The sequence below is a fragment of the Balaenoptera borealis genome, assembly GCF_965194805.1.
Source record: "Balaenoptera borealis genome assembly, contig: HAP1_SCAFFOLD_501, whole genome shotgun sequence".
NCBI lineage: Eukaryota > Metazoa > Chordata > Mammalia > Artiodactyla > Balaenopteridae > Balaenoptera > Balaenoptera borealis.
The window spans coordinates 312443-326590 of NW_028123696.1; the positions used below are offsets into that span (position 1 = coordinate 312443).

Consider the following 14148-nt stretch of genomic DNA (forward strand, 5'->3'; position numbering starts at 1 on the left):
AATCCAACGTCAAAAAGGTTTCAGCTCACACCAGTCAAATGACCATCAGCAAACACTGCAGGATTCCACTCCCTGTGCTTTGTGGCTGCTTCCCACTAGCTATCTAGTTTACATTTGGTAGTGTATATATGTCCATGCCACTCTCTGACTTCACCCCAGATTACCCTTCCCCCTCCCTGTGTCCTCAAGTCCATTCTCTATGGCTGAGTCTTTATTCCTGTCCTGCCCCTAGGTTCTTCATAACCATTTTTTTCTTTTTTTTTAGATTCCATATATATGTGTTAGCATACGGTATTTGTTTTTCTCTTTCTGACTTACTTCACTCTGTATGACAGTCTCTAGGTCAATCCACCTCACTACAAATAACTCAATTTCATTTCTTTTTATGGCTGAGTAATAGTCCATTGTATATATGTGCCACAGCTTTATCCATTCATCTGTCGATCCTGCCAACACTTTTACTTTACTCAACTGAGACCAATGTCAGACTTGTAAGGTAATAAATTTACGATGTTTTGAGTCACTCAATTTGCGGTAATTCGTATGAAAGCAATAAAAAACAAATACAGACGTCCTACAAGAGCCAGGCTATATATTTATATTTAAGTATTTCTAAAATGAATTTAACCCTGTGATTCACAGCAGCAGCAGCTTCCAAGGGATCCCACCACACACCTGAGGCGAAAGCAGCCTAATAAAGAAGCAGTGACAGCAGCAGGTCACTGCCCCACACTTGGGGTAGAGGGGGATTTGATCTACTGTAGCAGCAGCGTAGCCTGAATGGGAATGCATCCTCCTGTGGCACTAGTCCCATCAGCATTAGTCTAATCTGCTAGCATCTGCTGTGCCAACAGGCCCAACGCATACAAACCCTCCAACTCAGTAGCATTAAGTGAGCCAGGCTCAGTGTTTCCTGAAACTCATATCCAATGGCACTGGAAAGCCCAGATATCACCTACTGTTATGAAAACATAAAAAACAATAACAGAAGACTGGCAACTTCAGAAAGAAAAGGGGAAAAATGGAATGGGTGAAAACAAGTGGGATAAATATAAGAGACTATCATTAGCCTCATGAGTTTCTTAAATTCCCTATGATGGTCAAAGCAAAAATTATGACACCATCTGATGTGGTTCTCAATGTATATAAAGGAAATACTACAGAAAATCATACTTTAAAACTGGGGACTATTAAGAGACCTAAATGGAAGTAAAATTTTGAAACTTCACTTGAAGTAATAAAAGACAGATTCCAGTAGGCTATGATAAGTTACATATGTATAGTGTAATGCCAAAAGCAACCACTAAGAAAACTATACAAACAGTATACACAAATGATTATAAATAAATTAGATTAAAATGGACTTACCAAAAAATGTTTAAGTAACCCACAAGAAGGCAAAATAAGAGAAACACAGGATTGAGAAACTAAGGTAAAAGACAAAACAAAAAATAAAATGGTAGACCTAATCTTTAACATAGCAATAATTACATTAACTGTAAACGATCTAAATAACCAAGTCAAAGACAGAGATTGGAAGAGTAGATGAAAAAATCACAAGCATGATCCAACTCTATACTGTCTATAAGAAGCTTACTTTAAACATCATGATATAGGTAGTTCAAAGTAAAAGGATGAAAAAGGTATATCATGTGAACATTCATCAGAAAAAGCAGGAATGGCTATATTAATATCAGATAAAGTAGATTTCAGAGCAAAGGAAATTATTAGGGGCAAAGAGGGTCATTACATAAAGATAACAGGAATAATCCACCTAGATGACCTAGTGATACTAAATGTGTGTGCACCAAACAACAGAACTTCAAAACACATGAAGCAAACACTGAAAAAGGTAAAAGGAGAGAATTTCAAATCCACAATTATTATTTGAGACTTCAACACAGCAATTTATAGAACTCCCAGAGACAAAAATCAGCAAGGGTATGGAAGAACTGAAAACATCATCAATCAACAGGATATAACTGACATTTAAAGAACACACTCAATAAAAGCAGAATACATATTCAAGTGTCCATGGAACATTCACTCATATACCATACACTGGGTGCTAAAAAAAAACATTAGCAGATTTAAAAGAATTAAAATCATAGAGAGTATATTCTCTAGCCATAATGGAACCAGACTAGAAATCAATAACAGAAAGACAACAGGAAAATCTTCAATCACATGAAAACTAAACATCACAATTCCAAATAACTCATGGGTAAAAAGTCAAGGAAAAATTTTTAAATGCATAGAATAAAAGAAAATGGAGATATAACAGATCAACATTTGTGGAATGAAGTGAAAGCAATGCTGAAAGGGAAGTCTATAGCACTAAATTGGGAAAGAAAATATTTCAAAGAAATAGTCTAATTTTCTATATTAAAATAGTAAAAACGGAAGAGGAAAAAACACTAAACAAGCAGAAAGAAGGAACTAATAAAGATGAAACAAAAATCCATGAAACTGAAAACAGGAAAATGGGGGGGGGGGAGGAAATCAATGAAACAAAAGGCTGGTTCTTCAAAATAAACAATCTCATCAAGAAAGATGTAGCAAGACTGATCAAGATAAAAAGAGAGATGGCACAAATCACAGATATCAGAAATGCAACCAAGGATACCATGACATATCCTGCAGGTTAATAAGGGACAAGTTATTATGAACAAGTCTACACTATAAATTCAAAAATGTGGATGAAATGGACCAATGCGTCTACACCCAAAACTACCAAAACTCAGCCAAGATGAAAGAGACAATCTCAATTTTCCTGTAACTATGAGAAACACTGATTTTTCATTTAAAAACTCCCAAAAGAAATATTCAGGCTTAGATGTTTCACTTTTACCCAAGACTTAAAGAATTAACACCAATTTTACATGACTTGATAAGAAACAGAAGTAGAGGGAACAGTTCCTAATTAATTTTATGAAGCCAGTATTACCTTGATACCAAAACCAGACTGGGATAGTATAGAAAGAAGAAAACTACAGGCCAGTATTTTTTATGAAATTGGCTGTAAAAATCTTCAGCCAAATATTAGCAAATTAACTCCAGAAATATATAAAAAGAATAATATACCATGACCAAGTGGTATTTATTCCAGTTATGCAAAGTTGGTTAAATATTTGAAAATCAAACAATGTAATCTACCATATCCAATAGATTAAGGGGGAAAAGTCATGTGATCCTAATCATTAATGCAGAGAAAGCATTTGACAAAATCCAATCCCATTCATGATTTAAAAAAAAAGAAGAAAAGAAACTCCAAGCAAACTAGGAATAGAAAAGGAACATACAGAAACTCATAAAGATGATCTACAAACAACCTATACCGACATTATATTTAACTGTGAAAGACTGAACGCTTTCTCTGTAAGATCAGAAACAAGGCACCGATATCTGCTCTCACCACTTTTATTAAATATATTACTGGAGGTTCTAGTAAGAAAATAAAGCAAAAATAAATAAATAGATAAATTTAAAAGTTAAATTTTTAAAAAGTTTATTTAAAAGATGAAAGAACTATTCCTACTATGTTGAATAGGAAGGAATATATCCTCCTGAATGTTGAATAGTAATATATCCTATTATATTGAATAAGGAAAACTAAAACTGTCTATATCTGAAGATGAGATGATAATCTAAATGGAGAAAATACGAAGGAATCCACATAAAGCTTGAGAAATAATATTAGTTTGTAAATGTTTTAGAGTACAAGATCCACACAATTTTATCAAATTATATATTAATAACAAATGTGTAGAAGCTTAAATAAAAATATGTGATGCCATTTACAACTGACCTAAATAAATACTTAAATAGAAGCCCAATAAGACATTTATAGGACCTCTATACTGAAAATTACAAAATGCTGATGAAGAAAATTTTAAAAGTCCCAAACAAAGAGGGAGACATACCTTGTTCATGGATTAGAAAACACAACATAATAAAGCTGTCAATTCTCCCCAAGTTAAGAGGCTTAACACAATTACTCTTAAAATGCCCTCAAGGTTTTTGTGGATATAGACAAGCTTATTCTAAGATTTATATGGTAGGAAGAGGCTGAAGAACAGCTAAAACAATTTGTAAAGGAAGATTAAAATGGGAGGAATTAATCTACCCAATTTCAAGATTTCGCAGTAGTGATGGAGGGTAGATACATAGATCAATGGAATGGAACAGAGAACCCAGCAATAGACTGACACAAATACATTTAACTTGGTTTTGACAGCAGTGCAAAAGCTATCAAGGAAGAATAGACTTTTCAAAAAATGGTACTGAAACAGTTGGACATCCCTCGACAAAAACAAACAAACAAACAATGAACCTTAACCTAAACCTTACACATCTTACACAAAAATTAAATCAAAGTGGATCATAATCTTAAATGTAAAAGCAGGACATTTTTAGAAAAAAAAAATAGGAGAAAATCTTTGGCATCTACAACTAGGTGAATAATTCTTAGACTTGACACCGAAAGTATGATCAATAAAAGCAAAAACTGATCAATTGGATCTCATCAAAATGAGTTAAAGATGCTTCATAGAAGATCCTTTTAAGTGGATGAAAACTCAAATTACACAGTGGGAAAACATATTTGAAAATCCCATAGGAGACAAATGACTTGTATCTATAATATACAAAGAACTCTCCAAACAACTTAAAAAAATCCAACTAGAGAATAGGCAGAAGACAGGAACAGACATTTCATGGAAGAGAATATACACATGGCAAAGAAGCACATGAAAAGATGTTCAACATCGTTAGCCATCAGGGAAATGCAAATTAAGACCATAATGAGATATCAGAGAATAACTAAAATTAAAGTATAGTGACAACATCAAATGCTAGCGAGTACGTAGAAAAATTATATCACATCACTGGTGGGAAAATAAAATGGTTTAGCCACTCTGAGAAACAGCTTGACAGTCTCTTTTAATCCTAAAAGTAGATTCACCCTACAATGCAGTAATTGTACTCTTGAGCATTTATCCAAAAGAAACAAAAACTTAATGAAGTTCCCACAGAAACTTACACATAAATGTTCATAGCAGTTTTATTTCTAATAGCCACAAACTGGCAACTCCCCAAATGTCTTTCAATGGGTGAATGTTGAAACAGATTGTGATAAAATCTTATGATAGAATACTACCGAGCAACAACAAGGAACAAATTATTAATATATGCAAAAATTGAAATGAACTTCAAGGGAATGATGCCGAGGGAAAAGTTTTTAAAAGCCAATCTCCGAAGATTAAGTAATTCATGATTATGTTTACATATTATTCTTAAAATAACAAAACTGTGGAGATGGAGAACAGATTAGAAGTTGCCAAGGGTTAGAGATGGGGGTAGAAGGTACAGCGGGGGAACTCTGTGAGGTTTTTGTGGTCCCAGTACAAATAATACAGCAATCTTGGTTTTAATCCCTAAAGATTTTTAAAAGCAATTCCTAGTAAGAGGTGTCCAGATATTTAGCAATGGCAGCAGATTAGAGGTATAGCTCCCCAACATGACAACTTCGAAAGAGATCTATACTATCAATACTAATTTAATGCATATGTTAATTTTTAAAAGGCCAGTCACAATACTTAAATGGTACATATCTTAACGATATTACTCTGGGTATCCAGCTATACCAGATGGACTAGCAGGATTTTCTGTCCATTCAATCTTATTTAAGACAGTAAATCTTATAATAAGACAGTTAAAAAAAGAAAAAGAAAAACAACAAACCTCAACTACAGTTGGATATTCTCACAGCAAGATGAGGTGAAAATACGTAGCAGCGGTTCAAAAGCTTAAGCAGTGGCACCTAAATTTGGCTGCACATTAGAATCCTCTGAAGCACTTTTTAAAAACCCTCACACCGACGGTTGGTCATGCTAGACCAATACAATCCTTTTAACTCTCCTCAGACGATGCCAATGTCTAGCCAGAACGGAGAACCAGCGGACTAAGCAGAAGGGGATGTTTCTACAAAGATCTCTTAACAATAAGTCCTCTCACCCAATCAAGATTTACCTCCCCGCAAAGGGGTAAAGAAGGCTAGATGTTGTCCATACTTGCTTAGCTTTAATTAGCACTTGTGACTTGCCCAAAACCTAGATCATGTTTCCCCTAAATTTCACGTTATTCCCTAAGTTTATCAAACCCAAGGCTAAGGGGTTTGCCAGGATGAGATTTTAAGTGCTCACACAGGGGAAGTCCCTGGCAAACCAGGACAGCGGTCACACTACACTGCAATGTAAAGCATCCTAAATAACCCTGCCACTGCTCCCAGATACTAGTCTGTGCCAACCAGTGGAGAAAAGGCATTCTCCATTACTACCATGGCAAATGCTACTGTACTTACCTTGGCTAGTCCCTATCTTTTCCAGGCGCCACTCCCCTTCACCTGCTGGTGGACGCTTCGGCCAGCTGACAATGCAGATATTTTCAAACTTTAAGGTGAATAAAAATCATCTGGAGGGCCTGTTGTAACAGAGATCACTGAGCCCCACCAGAGTTGCTGATTCCATAGGGCTGGGACCGGGCCCTAAAACTTGAATATCTAACACATTATCAGGGGATGCTGGGAAAGCTGGTCAGGTAATGGTAAAGCTGGCCAGGAAAAAGAAACCCGACGTGTCAAGATCATAAAGTACGGAAGGGCAAGCCCGCCGGCAGTCCAGGCCGGGGTGGGGGGGACCTGGGTCCCCAGCCCTACAGGGCCAACGGCAGACCGGCTCGGGCGCCCCTCGGAAGCGCGGGGTCCCCGCTGCCGAGTCTGTGGCCCCGGCCGGCCCCGGCTCCCCTCTGCCCACCCTGCGCGCGGGGGCTGGAAACGGCCGCGGAGAACCAGGCAGGGCGGGAAGGGGGGCTCCAAAGAGGGTCTGGCGACTCGAGTCGCTCCGTTACTCGGTGGGCTCAGCGCGCGCCGTGGGGGAAGAGAGGTGGAGGTCCGGGAAGAGGGGACGGGCGGCACTCACGTAGACCAGCAGCAGCCATGGGTAGACGGCGGGCTCGGCCACCACGGGCGACTCCAGCCTCAGCTTCTCCCCCACGTTTTCGCGCGCGGCCCCCGCACCAGGCTAGTCTGGCGGTTGGGGGAGGGGCGGGGCGCCGCCGGCGGGGGCGGGACAGGCGGGCGGGCGGGCGGGAGGCTGAGGGGAGGGAGCCTGGCCTGGGCCTCAGCCGGCGCCGCCGCCGCCGCCGCCGCCGGCCTGCTCCCGTCCGGCCCCCGGCTCCCTCTTTGTGGTCACAGGCCCGGGGCCTCCAGCGCTGCTGCCAACTGGGGCCGGCGTGAGCAAGCACAATGAGCCGGGGCCCGGCTGAACCACTCACTCGCGGCGAGCACCTCCCGCCCCGTGGACCCGCCCCCACGCACGCACGTACGCACGTACGAACGCACGCACGTACGCACGCAAGCACGCACGCACGTCTTCAGCTGCCCCCGGCCACACCCACCGGCCCGAAGTGGAGACCCGGGGAGACCCCTCGGGGCCTGGGGTGGCGGGTTCGACTCCCGCCCTTGACGTACCGTGACACCTCCCCCCCAATATGTTTCTAGGTATTATATGTATATATGAATATACTATTATATACACACTTGCGTATGAATTTATATGTGTATGTACATGCGCATATTTACATATAGGTGTGTGTGTGTACACATTGTATATATGTATGTGTATATATCTTATATATATGATATATGTATGTATATATACGATGAATTTCTATATACAGTACATATATATTTTTATGCTATATGCTTTTATATGTAGGTGTATATGTGTGTCTATATGTATGTACGTGTATGTATTGCATATATTATATGTGTATGTATGTATACTGTCTATATGCACACCTAAATATCTTTGTATGTGTGTATATACGTATGCTATATATGTACCTAGGTGTGTATATTGCATATGTTATACGTATGTGTACATACTGTATACATACCAACTATGCATTTTATATGTGTGTATGTATAGTGTATATGTATGTGTGTATTGTCTATATTGTGTGTATATGTGTGTATACATACTGTATATATACGAACTGCATTTTATATGTGTGTATATATGTATGTGTGTATTGTATATACTATATGTGTATATGTGTGTACGCATACTGCATATGTACACAGCTGTATATTTTTGTATGCTTGTACATATGTACGTGTGTGTGTATATACACACACACCCCATATGGATTCTGTTTGTCTGGAGAACCCTCACTGATACGGACACTTATGACAATTGAGTACCTGCTCTTTGCCAGCCAGGGAGCCAAAGGCTTGTCTTTCGGTGTCTCCCTTAAGTATCACGAGTCCCAGGAGGGAAGGTGATGCTGCTCCTACCAGTTGAGGTGCCTCAGGGTCAGTTAGGTGGACAGGGCGGGGGGCTGGAGCCTGGTGGAGCCCAGGTGGAGTTCTAGCAGCAGTACAGCCTAGCAGTCCCACTTCCCCGGGTGCTTCTCACAAAGACGCCGAGGGAGAGTCGGGACCTGAAGGAGGGAATGAGGAAGCTTCCGTGGGTCCGCAAGCCCAGACCAAGGCTGACTCGTCAAGAGTGTTAGAGGTCAGGACTGTGGTTACCCTGGGGGTGGGCTTACACAGAGCCATTCATATCCTGAAAAAGTATCCATTCTGCTCTTGTTTGTATGGTTACCCCCCTCCCCCAAATCTTTTAAAAACAGATTCTCTTGGTTGCTGGGAACACACACGGGGAAGTTGTGTGTGAGGGGGTATGATCCAGGGGACAGGGAGGATAAGCCCCCCACTCGTAGGGCAAGGAGTGGCTCAGCTTTGTGAGCTGAGGATGGCCCACGAGGTTCCAGAGAGAAGGGTCCCTGCTCCGTTCCTGCTCTGTGCACCCCATTCCCAGCCTGAGAAGCCCAGAGCCACCCACCCCCCCGCAACACACACACACCAGGGAGGAGAGCCAGTCACCCTGGCTCCCAGCCTCCGGCTCCAAGGCTCCCGGCACTAGGAGCTATTTTCAGCTTTCATGCCCTAGGACACGGCCAGAGCTATTGTCTCCGGAAACTCTCTGTCTGTCTCTCGCCCGGCCTCCCTCCCTTCCTCCCTCCCTCCTCCGCTTCTTCCCCTCCAGCTCCATCTGTCCTCCCCTCCACCCTGCATTTCTACCCAGGATGGCTCACAGACAGCTGCTCCCCGTGCCCACCTGCCACCATTCCATGGATGTCAAAGCAAGCCCTGGGGACTTCCCTGGAGGTCCAGTGATTAAGACTCCGAGCTTCCACTGCAGGGGACGCGGGTTCGATCCCTGGTCAGGGACATAAGATCCCACATGCCACACAGCACGGCCAAAACAAAATGAATAAATAAAGTTATAGTGATGAAACAGCCCTAGTGGTGCAAGGATGGGACGTATAGCTCTATGGTATAGAAAAAAGGTCCAGAAACAGATATATGAGAACTTGATATGATAGAAAGTGGGGAAATTAAGGAGTTTTCAATAAATGGCATTAGGACAATTGCATATCCATGTGGGGAAAAGTAAATTAGAAAAAAAAAAAAGCAAGCCCTGGTCAGGTGTGACCTTGGGCCCAGGGCCATTGGCACAGGTTGTCATGTGGGATGTTCTTCCTTAGACTCCTCCCTCCCTCCTGTGTCACTGTCACTTCCTCCAGAACCTTCCTGGACTCCCCTCCACAAGCCCGGGGTGTGCCCTCACCCGCCCTGGATCACCAGAATTCCAATCCCGGCCCACCCTTCCCCGCCAGGTAGAGAACTGTGCATGGTCAATAAGACCGTAGAGGTCATTGGCCATTGCTATTGCAGCTGGAATTGTTACTGTGTTTAGATAGGGTGACCAACACCCGCCCCCAGTTTGCCCAGGACCGCTCAGGTTTGAGCGCTGGAACTCTGGGGAAACTCTCAGTCCCGGGGAACCCCAGAAGGCTGGTCAGCCTATTTAGGACAGATCTTTCACTTGATCTCCCAACCCCCGAGAGCCAGAAAGGGAATCTCCCCCCTCCTTCCATTGTAACCTTCATTCATTCACCCACTCATCCCTTTATTCAACTCCTTTATTCAGCAAGTATTTATGAAGCATCTACTACACAGCAGACACTCTTCTAGGTGCTGGGGACATAACAGCATCCCTGTCCTCAAAGAGCTCACGTTCTAGCGAGGGCAGCAAACAGTAAACTGAGAAGGTGTGATTTATTACATGGGGATGATGTCTCGGAGACCACTGCAGGGCAGGGGAGGTGGGAGAGGAAAGGGGCAGTTCTAAATGCAGGCGCTGACGGGATTGGGGCAGACCTTGCCCTGGGCCAGGCTGGTTGCTTCAACACAGCTGTCCTCGCCCAGAGCCATCCTGCCCCCGCCTCACCCAGTTCTTCCGTGATGTGTGGGGAAAATCTGTGGTTGTCACAACTGGGAGGGAGGGCCCCTGGAATCAAATGGGTGAGGCCAGGGATGCTGCTAAACCCCACACAGTGCCCAGGAGGGGCCCTCAGCAGAGGATGACCCGCCCCGAATAACCCCAGTGCCACGGGGGAGACCCTGCACTAATATTATTCAGACCCGCTGGTGCCCCGATTCCTGCACAGGCAGGGACTCTAACCGGCTCACCTCTGTATCCCGAGGTGACCTAGAGTGGGGCAGCCACGAGGGCTGAGATGAGTATCGGGGGTGAAATGACAAACCTCTGCACCCACTCTCCCCTCCGCACCCCAGGGGCGATGGTCTCTATCTCCTCCCCGTGCAGGTAGCTTTTCCCTGAGCCATTTCTTCTTGTCAAGGTCCCTGTCGCAGGTTGGGTTCCCCGAAGATGACGTTGAGAGCAAGGATTGGAGTGCAGGTGGTTGATGTGAGGCGTGCAGGAACAGATACAGCTGCCATAGGGTCCCACAATTCCACTCCCGGGCATAGATCCGGAGAAAACTCTAATTCAAAACTATACATACACCCCTGGCATTTCCCTGGTGGTCCAGTGGTTAAGAATCCATGCTTCCAGTGCAGGGGGCGTGGGTTCCATCTCTGGTCAGGGAACTAAGATCTCACATGCCGTGTGACAATAAAAGAAGAAAGAAAAAAGAAAGAAAGAAAGAGAGAAAGAGAGAAAGAGAGAGAAAGAAAGAAAGAAAGAAAGAGAAAGAGAGAGAGAGAAAGAAAGGAAGAAAGGAAGAAGGAAAGAAGAAAGAAAGAAAGATACATGCACCCCAACGTTCATTGCAGCACTATTTACAGTAGCCAAGACATGGAAGCTACCTAAATGTCCACTGATGGATGAATGGATAAAGAAGATGTGGTACATATATACAATGGAATATTATTCAGCCATAAAAAGAATGAAATAATGCTATTTGCAGCAACGTGGATGGACCTAGAGATTATCATACTAAGTGAAGTAAGTCAGAAGAGAAAGACAAATATCATATGATCTCACTTATATGTGAAATCTAAAATACGACACAAATGAACGCGTCTACAAAACAAAAACAGACTCACAGACATAGAGAACAGACTTGTGGTTGCCAAGGGGGAGAAACAGTGAGGGAGGGTTGGATTGGGAGTTTGGGGTTAGCAGATGCAAACTATTAAATATAGGATGGATAAACTACAACGTCCTACTGTCTAGCACAGGGAACTATATTCAGTATCCTGTGATAAGCCATAACGGAAAAGAAAAAAGTTTTATTTATAGGTTCCATCCCTAACTGAGCTGGCCCATCCCCTCCCATGTTTCTAAGTGCAGCCCGAGGCTGCAGACTTCCCACCCCACCGTGGTCTTCAGCTCCAGAGCAAGCCACCTGCGAACCACCCACATCTTCCCAGGGGCTGGCAACTCTCCTTTGCTACTGATTCCAAGACACATCCAAATAGCAAAAATGTGACCATGAAAAGAAACTCAGGCATGTTCAAATCAGGGAAATAACATTCTTAGCTCTGTTCAGTACTCGCTTAATTTTACAAGAGCTTAGAGTTACAAAAAAGTTGCAAAGATCTGTACAGAGTGTACAGAGTGCCGTGGACCCTGACCCAGTACCCCTATTTCCAACTCATTAGTACCTTAGTGTGACATGTTTATCCAACTAAGGAACCAAGATGGATACATTGTTATTAACTAAAGTCCACACTTTATTAGAATTTCCCTAGTGTTCCCCTAACATCCTTTTTCTGTCCCAGTCTCCTCTGGGCTGTGACATTTCTCAGACGTCGCTGGGTTTTGATACCTTGAAAGTTTTGAGGAGGACTGGTCAGGTGTTTTGTCCCTCAATTTGTTAGTCTGTTTGTTTTCTGATGTTTTCTTATGGTTGGTCTGGAGTTATGGGGTTTGGGGAGGAAGACCCAGACAGAGATAAAAATGCCATTCTCCTCAGGTCACATCAAGGATACACACCATCAACGGGACTTATGACAAACGATTTTACCCTTGATCACCTGGCCAGTATCGTCTTTTTTTTCTTGCTGCGTTGGGTCTTCGTTGCGTGTGGGCTTCTGTAGTTGTGGCACGGGGGCTCAGTAGTTCTGGCTCCCAGGATCTAGAGTGCAGGCTCAGTAGTTGTGGCCCACGGGCTTAGTTGATCTGTGGCACCTGGGATCTTCCCGGACCAGGGCTTGAACCTGTGTCCCCTGCATTGGCAGGCGGATTCTTTTCTTTTCTTTTTTTCTTTTGCAACCAAAACGTTAATCCCAAGGATTCTCACAAAACATATTACAAATGACAGCATGAAAAAAAAAATTGCACAGTAACTCAAAGTTCAGCTCTACAATATACTCTTAATCTGGCAGGACATTGGTATCTTGATAATCTCAAATTTCCAAAAAATATTACAAAGAGCTATGTATTCATGTACAGCAATCACAGAGGGGACGTATGACCTAACTCAAAGGTAAACTAACTTCCTTGAAACTTCTTAGATTTTAAACTCCCTGGACAACCTCTTGTCGGGTGTGAAGACTAGTGGAATTTTTAAACCTCTAATCTAGGGTAAGGGTGCGGCTTTCATTTTTACCTGCTGGCTTGGGTTCACAGCACCTTTTAAAGACTGCTTGCTTAACTACAGCTGCATACCATATCCCAGCTACAGAAAGTCTTTTCAACGTTTGCCAGTGTTGTTTCCATAATAGTAAACATCACACTTTAGGTGGGCAGGAGTTAGAGTTTTATTATCAGTCTAGGCAAGACCAAAAATTCAAAGCAAATTCAATTTTGCTTAAGGGAACATTGTAAGGTAACAATTCTTCATATTACATGCCTCACAGGACCCATTTCAAACCATAGAGAATGACACCTTTATGTGTCACTGTCCCAAGAGACAAACAAATGTGAACAACTAAAACATTTAAAAAGTGCACCAAGCTTCGGAAGTCTCAAACAAAACTTGAATTTTCTGTACATACTCCTGCCAAATGAAGTTATTGCCTGTACACCACTCCTCTTGCAAAGTGGTCTTCTATTTCCTTTCATCTGACCTAGATCTGCTAGAAGACCTAGAGAAAGATCGGGACGGCTTGTGATTTCTCTCTTGGGACAGGGATCTCTCTCTTCTCCTATATCTAGAAAGGGACCTGCTCTGGCTGACGGAGAAGGCTCTCCATCTTGGAGATGTGTGGGAGGTGGACGACTCCTCCTCCCATAATCATCTCGAGGGCGACGACCCCAAGAATGAGGCAGTCATGATTTCGACTTCTCTTTTCCCCATTCGACAGGTCCACTCTTACTCGGCAGCCACCTAGTGTTCTCCCATCTAGTTCTCGGACAGCATCGGCTGCATCTCGGGGATCTTCACATTCAACGAGAGCGAAGCCGGGAGGGTTTTTAGCACCCCACACACTTCAGAGTGGTCCATAATAGCCTAAAGCTCGTTCCAATTCAGCCTTGTTACCACTGTTTCCAAGATTCCCTACATAAACTTTACAGTCCAATGGACAGGAATCACGATGCAAGACCCTCGTGGCTCCTGGGTTTCACGGGCCACAGGGTGGTCCCGGGCCTCTAGAATCTGGCAGCTGAATCTGCTTACCCAAGCTGTCCTGTGGGGATGCGTTTCCCCCTATGTGTCCAGCCCGGGGCCCTGCTCTCTTGGCCCAGCCTCCCGTGTGAGGGGGTGAACCCCAGCTCCCTGGAGCAGACACTCAGAGCCCTGGTGACCGGACTCACGGCTGACGGGGCT

At 43.4% G+C, this 14148-nt stretch overlaps 1 pseudogene across 1 annotated transcript; it reads right to left on the reverse strand.

The window, feature by feature from the left end:
- Positions 1-13428: 13428 nt before the first annotated feature.
- LOC309621486 (serine/arginine-rich splicing factor 3 pseudogene) lies at positions 13429-13936 on the reverse strand (annotated as a pseudogene). The gene has a single exon. The product of its transcript is annotated as a serine/arginine-rich splicing factor 3 pseudogene (transcript).
- Positions 13937-14148: the final 212 nt, after the last annotated feature.